The following is a 23,909-nucleotide window of genomic DNA, read 5'->3' as shown; positions in this document are numbered from 1 at the left end:
AATCATGAAGTGGAACGACATTTATTGGATATTTCAAACTTTTTTAACAAATCAAAAACTGAAAAATTGGGCGTGCAAAATTATTCAGCCCCCTTACTTTCAGTGCAGCAAACTCTCTCCAGAAGTTCAGTGAGGATCTCTGAATGATCCAATGTTGACCTAAATGACTAATGATGATAAATACAATCCACCTGTGTGTAATCAAGTCTCCGTATAAATGCACCTGCACTGTGATAGTCTCAGAGGTCAGTTAAAAGAGCAGAGAGCATCATGAAGAACAAGGAACACACCAGGCAGGTCCGAGATACTGTTGTGAAGAAGTTTAAAGCCGGATTTGGATATAAAAAGATTTCCCAAGCTTTAAACATCCCAAGGAGCACTGTGCAAGCGATAATATTGAAATGGAAGGAGCATCAGACCACTGCAAATCTACCAAGACCTGGCCGTCCCTCTAAACTTTCAGCTCATACAAGGAGAAGACTGATCAGAGATGCAGCCAAGAGGCCCATGATCACTCTGGATGAACTGCAGAGATCTACAGCTGAGGTGGGAGACTCTGTCCATAGGACAACAATCAGTCGTATATTGCACAAATCTGGCCTTTATGGAAGAGTGGCAAGAAGAAAGCCATTTCTTAAAGATATCCATAAAAAGTGTTGTTTAAAGTTTGCCACAAGCCACCTGGGAGACACACCAAACATGTGGAAGAAGGTGCTCTGGTCAGATGAAACCAAAATTGAACTTTTTGGCAACAATGCAAAACGTTATGTTTGGCATAAAAGCAACACAGCTGAACACACCATCCCCACTGTCAAACATGGTGGTGGCAGCATCATGGTTTGGGCCGGCTTTTCTTCAGCAGGGACAGGGAAGATGGTTAAAATTGATGGGAAGATGGATGGAGCCAAATACAGGACCATTCTGGAAGAAAACCTGATGGAGTCTGCAAAAGACCTGAGACTGGGACGGAGATTTGTCTTCCAACAAGACAATGATCCAAAACATAAAGCAAAATCTACAATGGAATGGTTCAAAAATAAACATATCCAGGTGAATGGCCAAGTCAAAGTCCAGACCTGAATCCAATCGAGAATCTGTGGAAAGAACTGAAAACTGCTGTTCACAAATGCTCTCCATCCAACCTCACTGAGCTCGAGCTGTTTTGCAAGGAGGAATGGGAAAAAATGTCAGTCTCTCGATGTGCAAAACTGATAGAGACATACCCCAAGCGACTTACAGCTGTAATCGCAGCAAAAGGTGGCGCTACAAAGTATTAACTTAAGGGGGCTGAATAATTTTGCACGCCCAATTTTTCAGTTTTTGATTTGTTAAAAAAGTTTGAAATATCCAATAAATGTCGTTCCACTTCATGATTGTGTCCCACTTGTTGTTGATTCTTCACAAAAAAATACAGTTTTATATCTTTATGTTTGAAGCCTGAAATGTGGCAAAAGGTTGCAAAGTTCAAGGGGGCCGAATACTTTCGCAAGGCACTGTATAGGTCTGATCTGAGGGGGCCAAAATGGGGTGTGGGCATGGTTGACGTGGGGGGGTGTTGATTGGTTGGGTTGGGGGTGTGGATGTGGCTGGGGGTGCTGTGGTCTGGATGTAAGTCCTCTGGGCGTGGGTCCTCTATGAGTAGGTCCAGGGGGGGTCCCGCAGGTCTGGGAGGGTGTCTCGCTGGCCTGGGTGGGATGTCTATTGATCTGTTGCTCCTGTGTGGAGTGTTGGGGATACGTTTGAGAGCGATGTCCTTTAGAGTCCGGACAAAGGTGGGCACTGCTGCCTTGTAGAGGTGGACCTGGTCATAGAGGTTGTTCAAGTCCAGGGTGGAGTGGTGGGCCAGGAAAACATTTGGTTGAGGCACAGTCACGGGAAATACTTGCTTTTATCCGCTGTATTGTGGCAGGGTGGAAGTATTTTCGTGGTAGCAGGGTGGAGATAACCACTTGTGCGTTGGGGAAAGTAGAAGAAGCTTTTTCAATCTCTCCCTTCAGTGCTATGGCCACCCTTTCCTGCTGTGCTCTCAGGTCGTTTGTGCCTGTGTGTATTATTATGTGGCTAGGTGAACCTAGTTCGTCCTCAGACAGAAGGTCTAGGGCGCGCTGGGTGTTTGGACACCAGAGTTTAGACACACTGAGTTTGGGAAAACACAGTATATATGTATACAGTATATATAGTATATATTTCCCATTTGAGTCCATAAGGAGAACAATCTGTGTCTTGTGTATGTCCTCAGTGGGTGTGGGGGGGATGTCAGAATATTCCAACCACTGACCTCTGGATGGGCAATCTGTCTCTGGGTCCATGACCCTGGTTCTGTTGAACAGGTTGAAGGAGGAGAATCTCCGGACCTTAGAAACAGCTGGGCACTGCCTCAGCACCTGAGAGGGAGGTATCAGAACCTTCTATCTATCCTAGATAGTGGTGTAGGGGATGTGGCTTCAGGCTCTATTGCTTTATCCTTGAACCTGATCCTCACAGTTCCTTCAGTAGTGTAGCCATTACCTTGTCACCGGACATTTTTAGTTGACTACTTAGCCTGTGTTGCATTGCTCAGTGCAATATGCATTCATTATTATTTATTTTGATCTTTGCCTACATGATATGCAATAGCCTAGTCAATAAAGCAGCAAATGTCATTCAGTGATACTATCAGTTTTTGAAATACATGAGGATATTTTTGGCGGCGTAGTGACAGCCAATTGTATTATTAGTGAGATGCCAATGTAAGGACAAAATCTGCTTCCCAGGTCATGCCTCACATTGTTATGGTTACAGCCCAAGTGGGACGGAGGACTGGAGAATTTTAGGTGTACCCTCAGTTCCACGTTCCTGTACAAACAAATAGGTATATAGTGGGGAGAACAAGTATTTGATACACTGCTGATTCTGCAGGTTTTCCTACTTACAAAGCATGTAGAGGTCTGTAATTTTTATCATAGGTACACTTCAACTGTGAGAGACGGAATCTAAAACAAAAATCTAGAAAATCACATTGTATGATTTTTAAGTAATTAATTTGCATTTTGTATAAAGCTTTTGCAGTATGAACTGAACTGTCCATAAAATCATAGAATTAGGATCAGAGAATTAACCTTGTTGTTTTGTGATTGTGTCACAGAGCAATATGTGGGTTCTATGTGTTGAGAAGCTTGGTGACATTGTTGGATAGAGATTTAGAGTGAAAAGTGATGGTTGAGCATTTTTGGGATATTATTCAATTCAAATTATTTTTTTCAAATTACAGGAGAGGTAGGAGGTATATTATGAATTGTTTTCTTGGTTTATGAACTTAGTGCAATTTATTAACATTTTCCGTGCTAACTACAATAGCTAGCTAGATACCAGCGCGAGTGTGCAGTTTCCTTACTTAGCAAAGATGACACAATCACTCCGGACAGACACAAGCAAAAACTTGATATAAATGTTGCAGCAGCCTAGGCTACAGCTAAACATTACAAATCTGACTCGCTGTATGGGACGAAAACAATACTATTTTTCAGTCTGATCAACAGTAGGCTATTAATAAGAGTAGCTGCATATAGCCTATGCGCCCTGTCCATCTGGTCAGGGTAAACTAATTGATGACGTTACGTATTTATAGTCCATTTGTGTGTCAGGAGAAAATGTGAATGTGATCAAATTTAGTTTATATTCAAAATTGGGCTGCCTATGTTTTTAATCCAAAATTATTAACTGGAATTAATGAATCAACATAATAGTGGATACAGATGTGAGTACATTTCAAATCAAATCAAATTGTTTTTGTCACATACACATGGTGAGCAGATGTTAATGTGAGTGTAGCGAAATGCTTGTGCTTCTAGTTCTGACAATGCAGTAAGAACCAACGAATAAACTAACCTAACAATTTCACAACAGCTACCTTATACACACAAGTGTAAAGGGATGAAGAAAATGTACATAAATATATATGAATGAGTGATGGTACAGAACGGCATAGGCAATATGCAGTAGATGGTATCGAGTACAGGATATACAGTACATATGAGATGAGTAATGTAGTGTATGTAAACATTATATTAAGTGGCATTGTTTAAAGTGGCTAGTGATACATGCATTACATAAAGATGGCAAGATGCAGTAGGTGGTATAGCGTACAGTATATACATATGAGATGAGTAATGTAGGGTATGTAAACATTATATTAAATGGCATTGTTTAAAGTGGCTAGTGATACATTTTTTACATGTATGTCAGCAGCCACTCAATGTTAGTGGTGGCTGTTTAACAGTCTGATGGCCTTGAGATAGAAGCTGTTTTTCAGACTCTCGGTCCCTGCTTTGATGCACCTGTACTTACCTCGCCTTCTGGATGATAGCGGGGTGAACAGGCAGTGGCTCGGGTGGTTGTTGTCCTTGATGATCTTTATGGCCTTCCTGTGACATCGGGTGGTGCAGGTGTCCTGGAGGGCAGGTAGTTTGCCCCCGGTTATGCGTCGTGCAGACCTCACTACCCTCTGGAGAGCCTTACGGTTGTGGGCGGAGCAGCTGCCGTACCAGGCGGTGATACAGCCCGACAGGATGCTCTCGATTGTGCATCTTTAAAAGTTTGCGAGTGTTTTTGGTGACAAGCCAAATTTCTTCAGCCTCCTGAGGTTGAAGAGGCGCTGCTGCGCCTTCTTCACAACGCTGTCTGTGTGGGTGGACCAATTCAGTTTGTCCGTGATGTGTACGCCGAGGAGCTTAACGTTCTACCCTCTCCACTACTGTCCCGTCGATGTGGATAGGAGGGTGTTCCCTCTGCTGTTTCCTGAAGTCCACAATCATCTCCTTTGTTTTGTTGACGTTTTTGTAAGGTCAACAGTTGCATAGGCCTGCATGATGCAAACACATAAAGCAAGCAGCCCTGTGAGTTCTATTATCTATCAGTTGTTGTCTATGTGTCTGGGTAGAAGAAATGCCCCTCCTAATCTAGCCTAAATATAATTTATATCAACAAATCTAAGTCAGCTGTATTTCGAAGGGGTTTTTATCCCCCCAGGAGTTTCTTTCAGGAGTTTTTTAAATATTTATTTTACAACTGATTAATCACCGTCATACCGTATAGGGTCCAGAGTAGTTTGGTTAACATATCAGGAAAACTCCAGGCTCCAGGGGGTAAAAATTGCCCCACCGCTCTGGGACCTATAGTGCCACCAGTCTGACCGCTCTAGGACCTATGGGGCCACCAGTCTGCTTGCAGTTGTCAGTTATCGTCAGGTATGTGGGCTTTATTCAGGTTTGTTTCTTGAGCTACTTTGATGTGTCAAGTGTGCGAGATGCACAGTCTGTGTTTGACTTCATGAACTTTGATTTGTCTGAGTTCAAGTTTATAGAGAAACTCATTGTCCAAACCTATGATGGCACAGCTGTAATGGAATGTATCTGCTATTTGTATTTACAGCTAAGTCTCCTCCTGTTCCCTGATTATTAAGAGGTGATGACCACTCCCCTACCATTGTCAAATTTCTCAATTTTCTTTCTCTCTGCATTGTTGGGAAGGGCCCGTAAGTAAGCATTTCACTGTTGGTCCACACCTTCATCACTATGGCCTATTTATTGCCTTACCTCATTTGCACACACTGTATATAGATGTTTCTATTGTGTTATTGACTGTACCCTTGTTTATCCCACGTGTAACTCTGTGTTGTTTGTGTCAAACTACTTTGCTTTATCTTGGCCAGGTCGCAGTTGTAAATGAGAACTTGTTCTCAACTGGCCTACCTGGTTATATAAATGTGAGAAAAAAATATTAAAAAAATAAACATGCAGCTCTTTCCCCAAATCCAGGGCCATAACCATGTGTAATCCAGGGGTGGCATCCATAGAATGGATACCAGGCAGGATAAACACAATGTTCTAGAAACACCACTTTCTTTTTCCGTCCAAAGCTGACACTTGTAGACAGAACATGATATGTGTGAGGATTGTGTATCTATATAGATTGGGATACAGATAACACTCTGCTCCTCTACAGCAGTCACCGTGTGTTCTGTCTGGACCTGACTGCCACTGGCACCAGGAGCACCCTGGTGTACCAGGAACAGCAGCCTGAGTAAGGCTAACACATGCCGCCCTTTGTCAAATCTCTGTGTGTGTGTGTGTGTGTGTACTGTAATATTCAGAAGAAGCCAAGTAAAGACAAGCCATTGAAACACTGACACCCATGTGCACACTCTTCCAAGCATTACAGTACAATACAGTATGGAACATTACAGTACATTGCATTACAGTACAGTATGGAACATTACATTACGGTGCATTACAGTACAATACAGTATGGAACATTACAGTACATTGCATTACAGTACAGTATGGAACATTACATTACGGTGCATTACAGTACAGTATGGAACATTACAGTACATTGCATTACAGTACAGTATGGAACATTACATCACGGTGCATTACAGTACAATACAGTATGGAACATTACAGTACATTGCATTACAGTACAGTATGGAACATTACATTACGGTGCATTACAGTACAGTATGGAACATTACATTACAGTGCATTACAATACAGTATGGAACATTACATCACAGTGCATTATAGTACAGTATGGAACATTACATTACATTACATTACATTAAAGTACAGAATGGAACATTACATTATAGTACAGTATGGATCATTACATTATAGTACAGTATGGAACATTACATTACAGTGCATTACAATACAGTATGGAACATTACATTACATTGCATTATAGTACAGTATGGAACATTACATCACAGTGCATTATAGTACAGTATGGAACATTACATTATAGTACAGTATGGAACATTACATTACATTATAGTACAGTATGGAACATTACATTATAGTACATTATGGAACATTACATTACATTATAGTACAGTATGGAACATTACATTATAGTACATTATGGAACATTACATTACATTACAGTACAGTATGGAACATTACATTACATTGCATTACAGTACAGTATGGAACATTACATTATAGTACAGTGCATTACAGTACAGAACAGAACATTTCCACCCCTATTTTCTCTGCTCTCTCAGGCCTGAATCCTAACTTGTGTGTAACTTGCGTGTGTAAGATGAATTTCCGCGCAAATCCCCCATTGACATCAATGCATGATTAACAGGGACGTTCAAGTTACAGTACAGCCACTTATCTTGAGTAAAGGATTAGGCCCTCACAAGTCACTGATTAGGGGATCTCTTCCGTCTCCAGGCTCCATTCCTTGATGTGCTGGGAACTATGCAAGAACCTTCTGTCTGCCCCTGAATGAGAGGAGGGAATGGGGGGACCCCGTCAGACCTCTATCAAAGGGATACTATCGCCTCCTACTGCCGCTGTCATGGCATTACACCTCAGGTGAGCTAATCAACCTTACTATATACATCAACACAGTACCATAAAATAATACACAATCAACTTTTAAACTGTGCGGGTGTGTGTATTCCACAGAACTATCTCTCCAAGCTGCTCATAGCCTACAGAGTAGAAAACAGAGTGCCTGGAGCCGGGCTACACAACTACATGGAAAGACCTCAGGACACTGTCTACACACCTCAATGGCCACCCTGTATCTGGTGAGTAGATGGACATGAAATAGTTCCTCTACTTGACACAGAATCCAATGAAGGCTCATTATCCCTGGATTGGGCTTTGTTCACAGCTTTGTTTAGAGTTTTGTTCTTCCTGAAAGAGCAGCAGTGTGGTCAGGTTCAGGTCTCACTAGAGGAGTCAGTGTTCCTCAGGAGAAGGCTGTAATAGATCCTAGCTGGAAGTGTGAGTTTACAGTGTATCCAGTAAAGAGCAGAAGTCACCTTACATCACAGCAACTCACAGCAAGTCCCAGTGAGGGACTGACTCTTTACCTCTCATTAAAGGACAATGTCACTATTGTTCAACTTCATATTTATCATCTCCAGCACCACCCCAACATCAACATATGTGAAAGTGTCACGTTTCTATGTTTTGTAGTAATAAAAAAAAGATAGAGGAAGGTAAGTGTTTCCAATGACATCATCGGTGTGCATTGTGTGATTTTAACCAATTAGGAGGCATTCCATACCAATTGGTTGATGATGTCATTGGAAACACTTATCTTCCTTGTCACAATCATGTCTCGGAGCTCTACGGACAATTCCTTCGACCTCATGGGTTGGTTTTTGCTCTGACATGCAATGTCAACTGTGGGACCTTATATATAGGTGTGTACCTTTCCAAATCATGTCCAATCAATTGAATGTACAATAGCTGGACTCCAATCAACTTGTAAAAACATCAAGGATGATCAATGGGAACAGGATGTACCTGAGCTCAATTTCAAGTCTCACAGCAAAGGGTCCGAATACTTATACTTTCAGTGAAGAGGCAACTCTGGGATGCTGGCCTTCTATGCAGAGTTGCAAAGAAAAAGCCATATCTCAGACTGGCCAATAAAAAGACAAGCTTAAGATGGGCAAAATAACACACACACTGGACAGAGGAACTCTGCCTAGAAGGCCAGCATCCTGGAGTAGCCTCTTCACTGTTGACATTGAGAGTGATGTTTTGCGGGTAGTATTTAATGAAGCTGCCAGTTGAGGACTTGTGAGGCGTCTGTTTCTCAAACTAGACACTAAATTGTACTTGTCCTCTTGCTCAGTTATGCACCACGGCCTCCCACTCCTCTATCTATTCTGGTTAGAGCCAGTTTGCGCTGTTCTGGGAAGGGAGTAGTACACAGCTTTGTACGAGATCTTCAGTTTATTGGCAATTTCTCACATGGAATAGCTTTCATTTCTCAGAACAAGAATAGACTGACGAGTTTCAGAAGAAAGTTATTTGTTTCTGGCCATTGTGAGCCTGTAATCGAACCCACAAATGCTGGTGCTCCAGATACTCAACTAGTTTAAAGAAGGCCAGTTGTATTGCTTCTTTAATCAGAACAACAGTTTTCAGCTGTGCTAACATAATTGCAAAAGGGTTTTCTAATGATCAACTGGGCTTTTAAAATGATAAACTTGGATTAGCCAACACAACATGCCATTGGAACACAGGAGTAATGGTTGCTGATATTGGGCCTCCGTACCCATATGCAGATATTCCATTAAACATCAGTCATTTCCAGCTACAATAGTAATTTACAACATTAACAATGTCTACGCTGTATTTCTGATCAATTTGATGTTATTTTAAATGGATGAAAAATTAATTTTCTTTCAAATACAGTGACCCCAAACTTTTGAATGGTAGTATATACATATATTTATAAGGGAGAGAAGCTTAGGCCTAACCCCATGGAGAGAGAGATAACGGTGGCATGCTATGACACCAACAAGCAACGCAGTACAGATATAGATGAACAGAAGGAGGGTAATTTGTAGATTTTCGATCAGAATATTTTCTATAAAGATAAGCATTATTGGAGTAACTCTGGTAGGCCTGAAACAATCTTCCTCACCTCAAGTCCAACTCTCCGGGTCAAGTGTGTGTGTGTGTGTATGTATGTATACTATCGCCGGGCGCACTGCCTTTATATCATTTGCCTGCTAAATCTTAATAATAGCCACACCATACCTTCACAAATGTTTCTAAACTTTATTAGGGTAAAATCTAAATTAAGTCAAGCCATTGTTAATAGGGAAAATACTAACAGAAGAGCAAATGTAAACCAGGAAAAAACACACTACGCTCTCCTGTGCCACCCCCCAAAAAACACACAACCCTCCCCTATTTTGGACACCCCTTCCCCCCAGTAAATTTCGATATGTCCCTTATGTTTGAGGCGAAACAGTTTTCATGGGTACATAAATACAAAATAATAAATGCAATTGAAAAATCGAATACTTCTAACCGAAAGAGTCACCTTACCTTGATACTTAACCTAAATTGATACTGTCATTGACGTGCATACTACTTGTTGGAAGCGCATTTGTTGTCGAGCTGTGTAGTTACCCCATGATATTTTCACACGTCACCATCTGATCCAGGAAGGAATTTTCTGAATGACAGTCAAGTGACGAACAGCTGTTGTGACAGCACATGCAATGCAACACTAACTGAAGTGCTCTAAAAAAGATTTTTGCGAGGAATGGCCAGAATATTTTGTCGTCTGATTCGTTATGCTGGTGAATACAGTTCTGCCTGGATCCACGTTCGATCTAATATCCCTTGCTAATTGAGGTTGATCGTCTGTTGTCTCCTTAGATTTAACAGAGAAAGCAGCAAGGTAATGAGTTCATGTTTTCGTGCCTTGGATTGGACACCGAATCTACTGTGCGCAAGTGTGTAGGATAGGCTATTGCGCAAAACCAACGCCCTTCCTATGAATTATTCTGGATATAAGGACAAATAACATAGCCTAGTGGGTTTACTCACACTATGATCTGGGGCCTGTTGCACAAAAGTAGAATTAAGACATCCGGGATAAATGACTCAGCTGAGCTCAATGAAGCCAAAACATGTGCGTCCAGGCTTAATTGGTTGCACAAAGACCAAGCCAGGATGAGCAGACACGGATTCATTAAGCCAGGTGAAACCAATCCTGGATAGGTGCGCGCTCACGGCTCACTCAAATAGACCCCGCCACAGATCACAGATTAACTGATTTACCATGGCAACTAGAGCCGCGTACTTTTCCCCGTCGGAAGCACAAATCCTCATGGAGGCATACGAGGAGGTAAAAGATATAATTAAGAAGAAAGGCAACACCGCCACAGTGATAAAGCAAAGAGAAAAAGCGTGGCAAAGTATTGCAGACCGCCTGAATGCGTAAGTAGTGCACAATTACACACTCACCGCTCCGCTGAAACATCACAATTACAATTCAAATATTTAATTCACATCTCCAAAAATGCAGTTGTACTGTAATTATGAAACGGTTAATTTTTTTTATTGAAATGCACTGCAGATATGAGTGAAATTGTGTAAAGTAACTCCATCACACTGTATAAAGCTATGATAAAAATTTTGATATTTTTACTGAAAACAAGACAAAAATACCAAGTAATTTTTTGCAGTGTGACTCCATTAAGTGTGTGTGTGTGTGTGTGTGTGTGTGTGTGTGTGTGTGTGTGTGTGTGTAGATTAAACATGAACGGGCCAAAACGGACATGGCAGCAGGTCAAAATCAAATACAAGAACATTCTGCAGAATGGTATGGTCCCTGACTAATATTTAACAAAGCACAAGCATATATTGTACCCAGAAGGTGCCTGCTCACACATTGTCTGTACTGTTTTAGCAGTGAAAAAGAATACCCACAGACAAGGCACGGGTGGTGGGTCACCAAAGGCTGACCTTACCCCAGCAGAGGACATGGCCTTGGAGCTAAATAAAGGCAGGCCCGTCTTAGAGGGGATCCCTGGGGGGAAAGAGACGAGCATAGGTTCCTCCCAAGATGCCACCCGCTTCATTCAAGGTATGTCCTTCCATCTCTACATGGGATACAACCACATTCATATTGAATCAATTTGGACTGTCTGACTTTGGTTTACCTATTGCCTTGCAGTGTCTGGCAGCACTGTGTTCCTGTTAGAGCCACCAGCACAAGCACCAGACGATGCTGATCCAGTGAGTACTCCATCAAAGGCATACTGTAGGCCTGGCATGTCTTGTCTACTAGCTTCAATATGAATCCGATTAAATGTGATAGGGTGAAGGCCCCAGTGCAGCAGCAACAGCACATGATGGAGACGATGATGAGGAGGAGACCATCTCTCTGGATTCCAGAAGGCACGAGGTATCATGTTAAGACTGTGAAAGTACTATTTACTCTACAATGGTGAGGAGTCCTCATCAAAATCAAAAAATCTAATTTCTTTTACAGGACCCAGATGCTATACAGTGGGAAAACCAGCCTGGCAACATAGTGCGTATTAATAAAAGGACACCACATCCTGCCAAATTCCAGCTGCGCTAATTGTATTGTGTTCACAGAGCTCACAAGCTATCAGAAAGTTGTATGGCAACCACCTCCGGTGCCAAATAGAACTGGCAGACATAGACATTCAGTACAAGAAGAAAAAGATGGAAAATCTTGCACTGGAGTTCGAAATAAAAAAGAGGACAATTAGGAAACTGGACCTTGAAATAAAAAAACTTGAGAGGGAGGTGAGATATGCCTTCAATGTACACTGTATGCTAACTGTAACACAAATGTATTAATCATTATTTTTCTTTCCTCCCCCAGCTCCAAGAAGATGACACAGCTCAAAATAAAAATTAGGTATATTCTCGTAAAGTCAAGTGAGCCATGACATATGAGCTCTTATTGTGAGCACACAGGACGGTGGCATCTTTCTAAGGTTTTTTTTATTTTCCCAGCAATCAGTACAACCAAGTCATCGTTATAAGGCATCGCCCTCTTTTGCCCACCCCCCCCAGCACCAGGTGTGGCCACTAGCCTATATGAAGGCCCAAAATTGTGTGTTCCTTTCTGCTCTGACAATGGCATGCCCATTCGTGCGAGATGTGGTGGATGAAGAAGCACTTGTGCTGAGGAGAGCCTTCAGGTGAGAAAGGGTCTTCAGGGACCGGTTGGACCCACTGGCCTTCCCTGATGACCATCTATATGAAAGATACAGGTTTTCTGCAGATGGCATCAGGTATCTATGCAGACTACTGGGTCCCAGGATTAAGCACCGCACTGCACGGAGCCATGCACTGAGTGTGGAGCAAATGGTTTGTGTGGCCTTGCGCTTTTTTGCTAGTGGAGCCTTCCTGTACTCAGTGGGGGATGCAGAACAGCTGAACAAGGCCACAATTTGCCGCACAATAAGGAGTGTGTGTCTGGCTATCAAAGCATTAGCAGATGTCTTCATCTCCTTCCCTGGCCACAGAAGACTCTGTGACATCAAAGAGGAGTTCTATAGGATTGCAGGTAAGAGGATCTACAAATTACAGGACAACTGTTAACACATAGTAGGATACTCATTACTTTGTGTGACAGGTTTCCCCAATGTCATTGGTGCAGTGGACTGCACACACATAAGGATAAAAGCCCCCTCAGGTGCCCATGAGGCCGATTTTGTGAATAGGAAATCCTTTCACAGCATTAATGTTCAGGTGAACATAACTTTTTGATATTGTCCATTGACGAACACTCTGCATTGCCAGTGATGTGCATTGATTGGTGTAATATTCCTCATCTTATGATTTCAGATGGTCTGCAATGCTGACTGTGTGATCAGCAATGTTGTGGCAAAATGGCCTGGCTCAGTCCATGACTCCAGAATCTTTCGGGCCTCTGAAATCTATCAGTGCCTATCACAAGGTAAGCCACACAACCCCTATTTATAACCATCATGGCTGTGTCAAGAATATCACTGTGTTTATGAGGTAGTAATGATGAGATTTTGTGTTGACAGGTGAATTCTCTGGTGTGTTGCTGGGAGACAGGGGGTATGGCTGCCAGCCTTTTCTCCTGACACCTTTCACAGACCCCCAGGAAGCACAGCAGGCCTACAACCATGCCCATGCCAGGACCAGGGCCAGAGTTGAAATGACCTTTGGCCTCCTGAAGGCACGCTTTCACTGCCTTCACAAATTAAGGGTCAGCCCTGTTAGGGCATGTGATATTACTGTGGCTTGTGCTGTCCTCCACAATGTGGCCTGCCTGAGGAAGGAGAGGGCCCCCAGAGTGCCACCAGCCATGGACTGGGACAATCCGGCAATCTTCCCTGATGACGACAGTGGTCGGCTGCTGAGGGACCAATATGTGTTGAATTATTTTAGTTAGTATGTGTGCTTTCAATTTTGGTTAAATATGTCCTGCGGTGGCAGAGGAATTTGGGTTTTTTTGGGTTCGTTTTTTGACGAATTTGGCCTCTTATGATGTTTGTGCGGTATACTGTGTGTAATACAAGGCTGCAGGGAGGCTACTGCATCCATTCATTTGTCTGTTCAGTTGATGTGTATGGATTTGTCCTGCATTTATTTTAGTGTGCAGACATGCAGGGTGTGTTATACACATTCAAAGGTCTGTATATGTATAATTTTGTATAATATGCTTAGATTCTGTGCTTTCCATCTTGTAGAGTCACTGTGACTTCAGTTTTGAAAGGAGCTGATGGTTTACCTGCTTTGTTTTGTCCTTATTCAATAAAGGAACATAATGTTACACATTGTGTTTTTATATTCATATGGAATGTGTATTTGTTTATATGACAGAGTACTAGGGCCACACTGAAGAAAAAGGATAAAGTCATAAATTTATGAGGCTGGTTCTTTCTGCAGAAAAGCTACATATTGTTTTTACAGTTTTGATACTTATGACAATGTGATACTTAATATTCTGGCACATCAGCATGTCTTTGTTTATGAAACCATACTGAAGTACAATTTCACGAAATGCCCCACATCTGTCATTTTAACAACTGTCCTCCTTTAAAACAACTGGTTACAATATTATGACTTGTGTTTTTTTCCCCTCTGTGGCCCTAATATTCTAGCATTTTATATATAGCCTTATAGTCTATGGGAAACTGTAAATTATCTAATGATAGCAACATCATCTAAAAATCATTTTTTATCCAAAATCATTGAAATTAATGATCACAAACGTTTAAATAACAGTGGGTCTAGTTATATGTGATAACAATGTATAGTGAGCAGTGAAATAACTATTGGTTTCCATTTGTGGTGACTGCTGACTGACATTAGGGATGAGATTAAATAGATCCTGGAATTTAGCCTGGTCTGGAGCAGGCTAGCTCCACAGAATAAATCTCCATGGTAATTTATACCATAACATATCCTCCTGCCCCCTATCCATCTTTAGTGCAACCGGATTACGGATCAATTGAGCCAGGATCACCAAGATATCCTGGCTTAATCCCTTATCCTAGTTTTGTGCAACAGGCCCCTGGTAATGAAATAACATGACAAATACATTGTTTTTCATGTTACACAATATACAAGGGGCTTGAAGTAGCCTGCTTGAATGTGGAGTTTAGAAATTGAAGTGCTAGATTGGGCCTACCTTGAAAATCAGACATTTACTCAATTTGGTGCTTGAAAAGTCCTTGTAATTCTAGTTTATTTTTTTAGAGATGTGGCCACTTTTTATTTAGTTTCCTGCCGCTTCAGTTGAAGGGTGTTGTGCCACTTTGTTGCGTAAAACCACGTGATTGGTATGAGGACGACCACATCTAATATTGACTTCAACTTGACTTCCATATACATGTAAATCCTGATATTAAAAAACGAACCTGGTTTTTGGTACCGCTATTTATGGCTTTTGTGTGCCTGCATCGGCCATAAGGCCACAGGAAAATGCCCACGTATGCATTCAATCAATTTAGTCACGATGTCCAAATTCTCGCATATAACCATTCTTAGTGTTCATGGGCAAAAAAAAACAAAAATAATGTGTGGTGGTGGTGGTGGGGGGGGTCTATATTAGGCCCTATATGTACAATTATATAAATTATACAATTGTATAACATTGAGATCCTCAAATTACAATGAAGTGCTTGAAAAAGTCCCTGAAAATCCTTTAATTTGAATTGCCAATGTCTGTATGAACCCTGCTTAAAGGATGTATAGTCTTCCTAGACCTATGTTGTTGTATAGCTGGAGTTCTGGGAAAATGTGCATATATTCACCAAGTACACATAGAACTGCATAAAAATCATTATTTTTGTTTCAACCATTTTGAAATGTTGATCCCAATGTCACACATTGGTCCCATTTATTTATAGAAATACCCATATATGCTGGGTGTACACAAAATATTATGAACACCTGCTGAAACAGACTGACCAGGTGAATCCAGGTGAAAGCTATGATCCCTTATTGATGTCACTGTTAAATCCACTTCAGTCACAAATTGAGGCTGTTCTGTGGGCACCTTTCAAACTCTTCAAAACAATCCAGGTCCTCTACTATGGTCATCAAGTAAACAACAGTGGAGTCTCCACAGACTTCAACCAAAGTGTTGCAACAGTTGCTGTGGTTATTGATGTTTACTCCTCTGCTTTAGTGGCCAGGTTACTCATTATCGCTAAGTGGTTACCATGGTTAAGCTTTTACAGCTGGAAACACAGTCATAGAGCCCAAAATGCAGGAGAGGAACGGGGACCATGAGCAACCAGTGGATGTGTCTGTGTTTCATCTACTGATGATTGACTAGTTGTGTAAAAGTACATCTGTGGTCCTTTGTTATGAAACCAAGTGGACATTATACTGGACATGACACGAGTTACATACAAATACATTCAACGCATGGCCAGAGACTCTTCTTGCTCTATTGGTTGGTATGAATACATTGAGTTAACATTTGAAGACTGAAGAGTGCAGTCACATTTCCCTAGAATCATACAATTATAACGGTGAGTGATATCTCTAGATCAGGGATGGGCAACTGATGGGGGTGGTTACAACCAAAATACAGAACTAATCATGATGGGCTGCAGTGGATCACGGGTCTGCACACCCACATATGCAGTCTAAGCCAGCCCTAGCCACCTTGCAAGCAAAACATTTTAGCTGCCCCCCTAGATATCTTCACAGGTCCACAAAGTGGGAGTCAGACCCAAACAGACCAGAGGACAGTCAGAACCAAACACGAATGGACCCATGGACAACTCAACCTAGACCGACCCATACCAGACCTGATTGGACCAATGACACAAATTCGGGCAACAAAGGGTAGCTGCAGCACAATATGGTGATGTATGGAAAGCTAATTTGCTAATTGGGCAGATTTATTGCCACTTAAAGACCGTTTTGCGTGACTGATTGGGCTGCACGACATGTCGATAAGCCGGCGACCAGTGCCTGGACATGCCTACCGACCTGAGGCCTGACCGTCATACATCATGGTTGTGTCGCCGGCAGTAGCTAAGCTGGCCATTTTTTCACCTCCCATGATTTTATTTCAAGTAGGATAGCAGCCTACACAAGAAATAACCAACATTGATTACCATCTAGACGTCTCCTTGATGCATGCACATACAGTCTACTCAATGGGGAGGGCATGAACAGCAACATCGGGACACAGTGACCGTCGCACCCGCTTGACAATCACTATTGTCCGGCAACGGCGTGGGAAGTTGCTACCTAGTATCGGGGTGAGCCACAGTAAACACACGCATACGATGCATTTAGCAACAGCACACCCAACATCAGTACTTTTAATCAAAAATAAAGAATTGTCAGTTTTACAACTGAACATTTACAAAGTATTTGTGTAATACAGTGAAATACGACTGACTCATCCTCTGGTTTCAGAACAATAGTCCAAACTCTTGTGGTACAGTAGCTCATTGTACTGTAGTTGCATGGTAGGAAACATTAGAAAATAAACAGCTAAATCAAAACAGTCTAACCTATACAGTGATTTGACACACCCACTACTTTCCACACACCCACTCGCCCATACTACAGATGCCATATTGGAACGCCACTACCCTTTTCTCCAGTCGGGTCTATCAGCTGTAGTTACATAGACCTGTGGACAATGAAACAGGACCTGACCCAGACCAGAGGGACAAGTTAGAATTTCAGAACTGACCGGGCCTCGGGAATATCGGTTGCACCCGGACCTGCGAAGACCTCTAGGTCCCCCTCTTGACAGCGGAGTGAAAAACAGTTTAGAGTTAATTTCCTGTAATTCATTATGCCATGGGGCAGAGAGAATGATCTGCAGTTTTTACTATATCTGATTGAGAGTGATTAACAAAATCAATGGGGGCCCCCAGGCCAGTAATTCAACCATGATTACTACAAGTTTAGATAGCAATTCACCAAACATTTTTTTTTGCTGAATTAGGCTAATTGAGTGTGTCAGTGACTGACATATGAAAATAACTGCTGATGCACAACCAAATGTAGAAATGTAACCTTGTGTATTTTACTATTCTAACTCAACAGTAAGTTGAGACCCGACTGAGTTCGTAAAACAAATTTGGAACACAGTTGCCCATCCCTGCTCGAGATTATGATTTGTACAATTTCTTCTGGCACAAACTGTACCACAAAGACTATAACAAAACAGAACAGATTTGTCATTCAAATAAAGTTCCCATCTGATCAGTTCTTAAAGCTAGGGGCAGAAGTTTCACTTTTGGATAAATACATGCCCAATTTTAACTTCCTGCTACTCATGCCAAGAATATAACAAATGCATGTTATTCATAGATTTGGATAGAAAACACTCTGAAGTTTCTAAAACTGTTTGAATAATGTCTGTGAGTATAACAGAACTTATGTAGCAGGCAAAACCCAGGATTAACTGTTCAGATTTTTTTTTCCCGCTCTCTGTTGAATATATTGTCTTTGCCATTGGATATTTAATAGGAATCCATTTTCAGTTCCTACCGCTTCCACACGATGTCGCCAGTCTTTGGAATATGGTTGAAGTTATTCCTTTGTGCATTGAGGAAGTAGGCCAACTCGGAACTGGGACCACATTTGTGAGTTGTGCAAGTCGTGAACAGCAGTGCTGCATTGGTTTTGTTCCTGTATTGAATACAGATTGCCCCATCTACAATTTGATCGATTATTAACGTTTAAAAATACCTAACGTTGTTTTACAAAAGTAGATTGAAATATTTTGGCAAAGTTTATAGGCAACTTTGAAGTATTTTGTAGTGACGTTGTGTTTTGGTAAGCTGCTTTTTTCTGGATCAAATGCGCTTTATAAATGGACATGTTCGATATACGTATATGGACGGAATTAATCGAACAAAAGAACCAATTGTGATGTTTATGGGACATATTGGAGTGCCAACAAAAGAAGCTCGTCAAAGGTAATACATATTTTATATTTTATTTCAGCGTTTTGTGTAGCGCCTGCTACGCTAGCTCCATTGTTTACTGCTGGTACAGATGGATGCAGGCTAACAGATAATAGCTTCTTATGCTTTCGCCGAAAAGCATTTTTTAAATATGACATGTTGTCTGGATTCACAACGAGTGTAGCTTTAATTGAGTATCTTACATGTGTGATTTAATGAAAGTTTGAATTTTATAGCATTTTATTTGAATCTGGCGCTCTGCATTTCCCCTGGCAATTGGACAGTTGAGACGCTCGCGTCTCCCCTATCCATAAGAGGTTTTAAGAACAGGAAAACCCAATATCCCAACTTTACATTTTGTACAGTCATGGCCAAAAGTTGAGAGAATGACACAAATATGAATTTTCACTGAAGTATAATTACAAGCATTTCAAAAGTGTCAAAGGCTTTTATTGACAATTACATGAAGTTGATGCAAATAATTAATATTTGCAGTGTTGACCCTTCTTTTTCAAGACCTCTGCAATCCACCCAGGGATGCTGTCAATTAACTTCTGGGCCACATCCTAACCGTTGGCAGCCCATTCTTGCATAATCAATAATCAAAGTTTGCCAGAGATTGTGGGTTTTTGTTTGGCCACCTGCCGCTTGAGGATTGACCACAAGTTCTCAATGGGATTAAGGTCTGGGGAGTTTCCTGGCCATGGACCCAAAATATCAATGTTTTGTTCCCCGGGCCACTTAGTTATCACTTTTGGCTTATGGCAAGGTACTCCATCCTGCTGGAAAAGGCATTGTTCATCACCAAACTGTTCCTGAATGGTTGGTAGAAGTTATCTCGTAGGCTGTGTTCTTAGGCAAAATTGTGAGTGAGCCCACTCCCTTGGCTGAGAAACAACCCCACACCTGAATGGTCTCAGTATGCTTTACTGTTGGCATGACACAGGACTGATGGTAGCGATCACCTTGTCTTCTCATGACAAGCTTTTTTCCAGATGCCCCAAACAATCAGAAAGGGGATTCATCAGAGAAAATGACTTTACCCCAGTCCTCAGCAGTTCAATCTCTGTTTTTGGGGGATTCAGTTCATTTGCATGGCAAAGAGGGACTTTGCAATTAATTGCAATTCATCTGATTACTCTTCATAACATTCTGGTGTTTAACCTCTCTGGGGTATGTGGGACACTATAGCATCCCACCTGGCCAACATCCAGTGAGTGTGCAGAGCGCCAAATTCAAATACAGAAATACTCATTATAATCATTCAGAAAAGATACAACTATTTTACATAGGTTTAAAGATTAACTTCTTGTGAATCCAACCACAGTGTCAGATTTCAAAAATGCTTTACGGTGAAAGCATACCATACTATTATTTGAGAACATAGCCCAGCAGATTAACTTTTTGTTAATCCAACCACGGTGTCAGATTTATAAAATGCTTTTCGGCGAAAGCATACCTAGCCCAGAACATACCTAGCCCAGTAACCAGCCAAGTAGGAGAGTTACACAAGTCAGAAATAGATAGCAAATTCATCACTTACATTTGATGATCTTCATATGTTTGCACTCAGTAAATAAATGTTCCTTTTTTGATAAAGCGTCTCTTTATATCTGAAAACCTCTGTTTTGTTTGCGGGTTTTCTTCAGCAATCCACAGGCTCAAAGGCAGTCACAACAGGCAGACAAAAAAAATCCAAATTGTATCTGTAAAGTTCATAGAAACATGTCAAACGATGTTTATATTCAATCCTCAGGTTGTTTTTAGCCTAAAAAGTAGATCATATTTCAACCGGACAATAACCTCGTCAATATAAAAGGTAAACAAGAAAGGCACTCTCTCGGTCGTGGGCATGAAAAAGCTCTGTGACACTGCATGGTCCACTCATTCAGACTGCTCTTACTCCCTAATTTTTCAGAATACAAGCCTGAAACAATTTCTAAAGACTGTTGACATCTAGTGGAAGGCATAGGAACTGAAATTTGAGTCCTAAATCAATGTATACTGTAATAGCATTAAATAGAAAACTACAAAAAAGTAAAAAAATCCTACTTCCTGAATGGATTTTTCTCAGGTTTTCGCCTGATAAAATCAGTTCTGTTATACTCGGACATTATTTTTGAAGTGTTTTCTATCCAAATCTACTAATGATATGCATATCATATATTCTGGGCCTGAGTAGAAGGCAATTTAATTTGGGCATGCTTTTCATCCAAAATTCCAAATGCTGCCCCCTACCCCAGAGACAACCCTAGATACAAACTGAGGCAGCAGACTTGGAAAATTAATATTTGTGTCATTCTCAAAACTTTTGGCCACGACTGTATGCACGCACACCCAGCAGGACTGAAAGTTTACACAGAGAGTATAATAATGACATCTAAATATATCATTCCTTTATTGAAGATTATGCTCACGATATGGTCCGAAACATCATAATGTAATACTGGGAACTGTCAGTACAAGGAGGTATGGTGAAAACTCAGGATCGACCCCTGAACCCGTCGCGACCCTCGTCACTCAGCTGACCCTGAAGAGGGAGCGGGACAAGCCCTGCCACACCTACACAAATCATCATAATCTCATACCATTCTCAAATACAGCACTTCTCATTTAAAAGGCTAAAATCTGGAATAAATAAAATGTGTAAACTAGATCATTCTTTAGATCAATACGTGTAGATATATAAAAAACATAAAAGGAAAATCAGAATGAATGACATTGGCACTAAATTACTAAAATCAAATCCAGCACCCAAAACATCAGAATCATTCTCATTTTTCAATCGTTATAGTTAGTGATCGCGGGAAGACCAACAAATTGCTACAGTTAGGGAGGATATTGAGGGAGAATAAACATCTTGTTAATAGAATCCCATGTGGGACAATCTATACATATTCCAATAAAACACAATGAAAACTGAATGCCAAGGCAAGTTTTGTCATCAAATTACCAGGGGGAGGAAGGAGTCTGTAGCCCCTACTCTGCTCAGCAGTGTAGTGTGAAGTTGAATTACATTCAAAGCAGCCCCTCACCCCCTTAACCCAGTGCCTGCTATAGCTTAAACATACCCATACCCATACCCCCCCCCCCCCACACACACAACATTCACGTACCTAATAGTCGTATGGCAGCCAAGGCTTTTGTTCTAGATCATTAAGTCAGAAGCCCTGGCAGGGATCCACCTCACCCCTCTAATCTCACTGACACGCTAAATCATCCTTAGACTTCTCCTTTTAACACATTTTGTTTTATACAACCAATTTATGTAAACATTTTGAGAATAGAAGGTAACAACCATATTACACTATTGCACAGCATTTGGTAATGAAAATACAAAAAGGTGAACTCATTGCCTAGAAATGTAAATTTGCTAAATGAAAAAAAAAAACACTACAATATCGTCTGAGAGAAATGAAATAGAAGGCCAGGTGTTGCAAGTCTTTCTGTGTTTTAAGGAGAGGGTGAGGAAAGACAGAAAAGAAGATAAATTAATAAGGAGAAAGATGCAAGTAGAAATTAGTAGTGAAGCAATGGTGGGCAGATAGAATCCCTTTAGCCAAAAAACCTTGGGCTTCTACACTGGTGTTGATATCATATCAGACATCTCCCAATGTGTCAACCAAGACCTCTAGGAGTGAAACAAGGACAGCAGACCAGCAACTTCCTCATATTTACACACAGTAGGCCACATCTGACACCATGGATTACATTTGTTCACGTAAATCAAAATATTCAAGATTTTATATATACTTTCTATTTTTCTTGATCAACTAAAGGCTAGAAAGATTATGGACACAGAGACGTGACATGCTTGCAGGTTGAAGCAGTGTCTGTCAACATTAGCTTGCTCTTGGTGGTTTTTTTGTTGGTTGGAGAGAAAAGAAAAAAAAGGTGCAAAAAGTAGTCCGTCTCCAAACCCTCCCACACCAGCAATCGGTCTCCAAACCCTCCCACACAAGCAGTCCCTCTGCAAACCCTCCCACAACAGCAGTCTGTCTCCAAACCCTCCCACACCAGCAGTCCGTCTCCAAACCCTCCCACACCAGTAGTCAGTCTCCAAACCCTCCCACACCAGCAGTCCGTCTCCAAACCCTCCCACACCAGTAGTCAGTCTCCAAACCCTCCCACACCCGCAGTCCGTCTCCAAACCCTCCCACACCAGCAGTCAGTCTCCAAACCCTCCCACACCAGCAGTCCGTCTCCAAACCCTTCCACACCAGCAGTCAGTCTCCAAACCCTCCCACACCAGCAGTCAGTCTCCAAACGCTCCCACACAAGCAGTCCCTCTCCAAACCCTCCCACACCAGCAGTCTGTCTCCAAACCCTCCCACACCAGCAGTCCGTCTCCAAACCCTCCCACACCAGCAGTCAGTCTCCAAACCCTTCCACACCAGCAGTCAGTCTCCAAACCCTCCCACACCAGCAGTCAGTCTCCAAAGCCTCCCACACCAGCAGTCAGTCTCCAAACCCTCCCACACCAGCAGTCTGTCTCCAAACCCTCCCACACCAGCAGTCAGTCTCCAAACCCTCCCACACCAGCAGTCAGACTCCAAACCCTCCCACACCAGCAGTCGGTCTCCAAACCCTCCCACACCAGCATTCAGTCTTCAAACCCTCCCACACCAGCAGTCAGTCTCCAAACCCTCCCACACCAGCAGTCAGTCTCCAAACCCTCCCACACCAGCAGTCAGTCTCCAAACCCTCCCAAAACAGCAGTCCATCTCCAAACCCATCCACACCAGCAGTCAGTCTCCAAACCCTCCCACACCAGCAGTCCGTCTCCAAACCCATCCACACCAGCAGTCAGTCTCCAAACACTCCCACACCAGCAGTCAGTCTCCAAACCCTCCCACACCAGCAGTCCGTCTCCAAACCCTACCACACCAGCAGTCAGTCTCCAAACCCTCCCACACAAGCAGTCCCTCTCCAAACCCTCCCACACCAGCAGTCAGTCTCCAAACCCTCCCACACAAGCAGTCCCTCTCCAAACCCTCCCACACCAGCAGTCCGTCTCCAAACCCTTCCACACCAGCAGTCAGTCTCCAATCCCTCCCAAACCAGCAGTCCGTCTCCAATCCCTCCCACACCAGCAGTCCATCTCCAAACCCTCCCACACCAGCAGTCCGTCTCCAAAACCTCCCACACCAAAACTCTGTCTCCAAACCCTCTCACACCAGCAGTCTGTCTC

This window comes from Oncorhynchus mykiss, chromosome 23, assembly GCF_057628025.1.
Source record: "Oncorhynchus mykiss isolate SJ-2025 chromosome 23, ASM5762802v1, whole genome shotgun sequence".
NCBI lineage: Eukaryota > Metazoa > Chordata > Actinopteri > Salmoniformes > Salmonidae > Oncorhynchus > Oncorhynchus mykiss.
Note: the sequence above shows the minus strand (reverse complement) of the source record.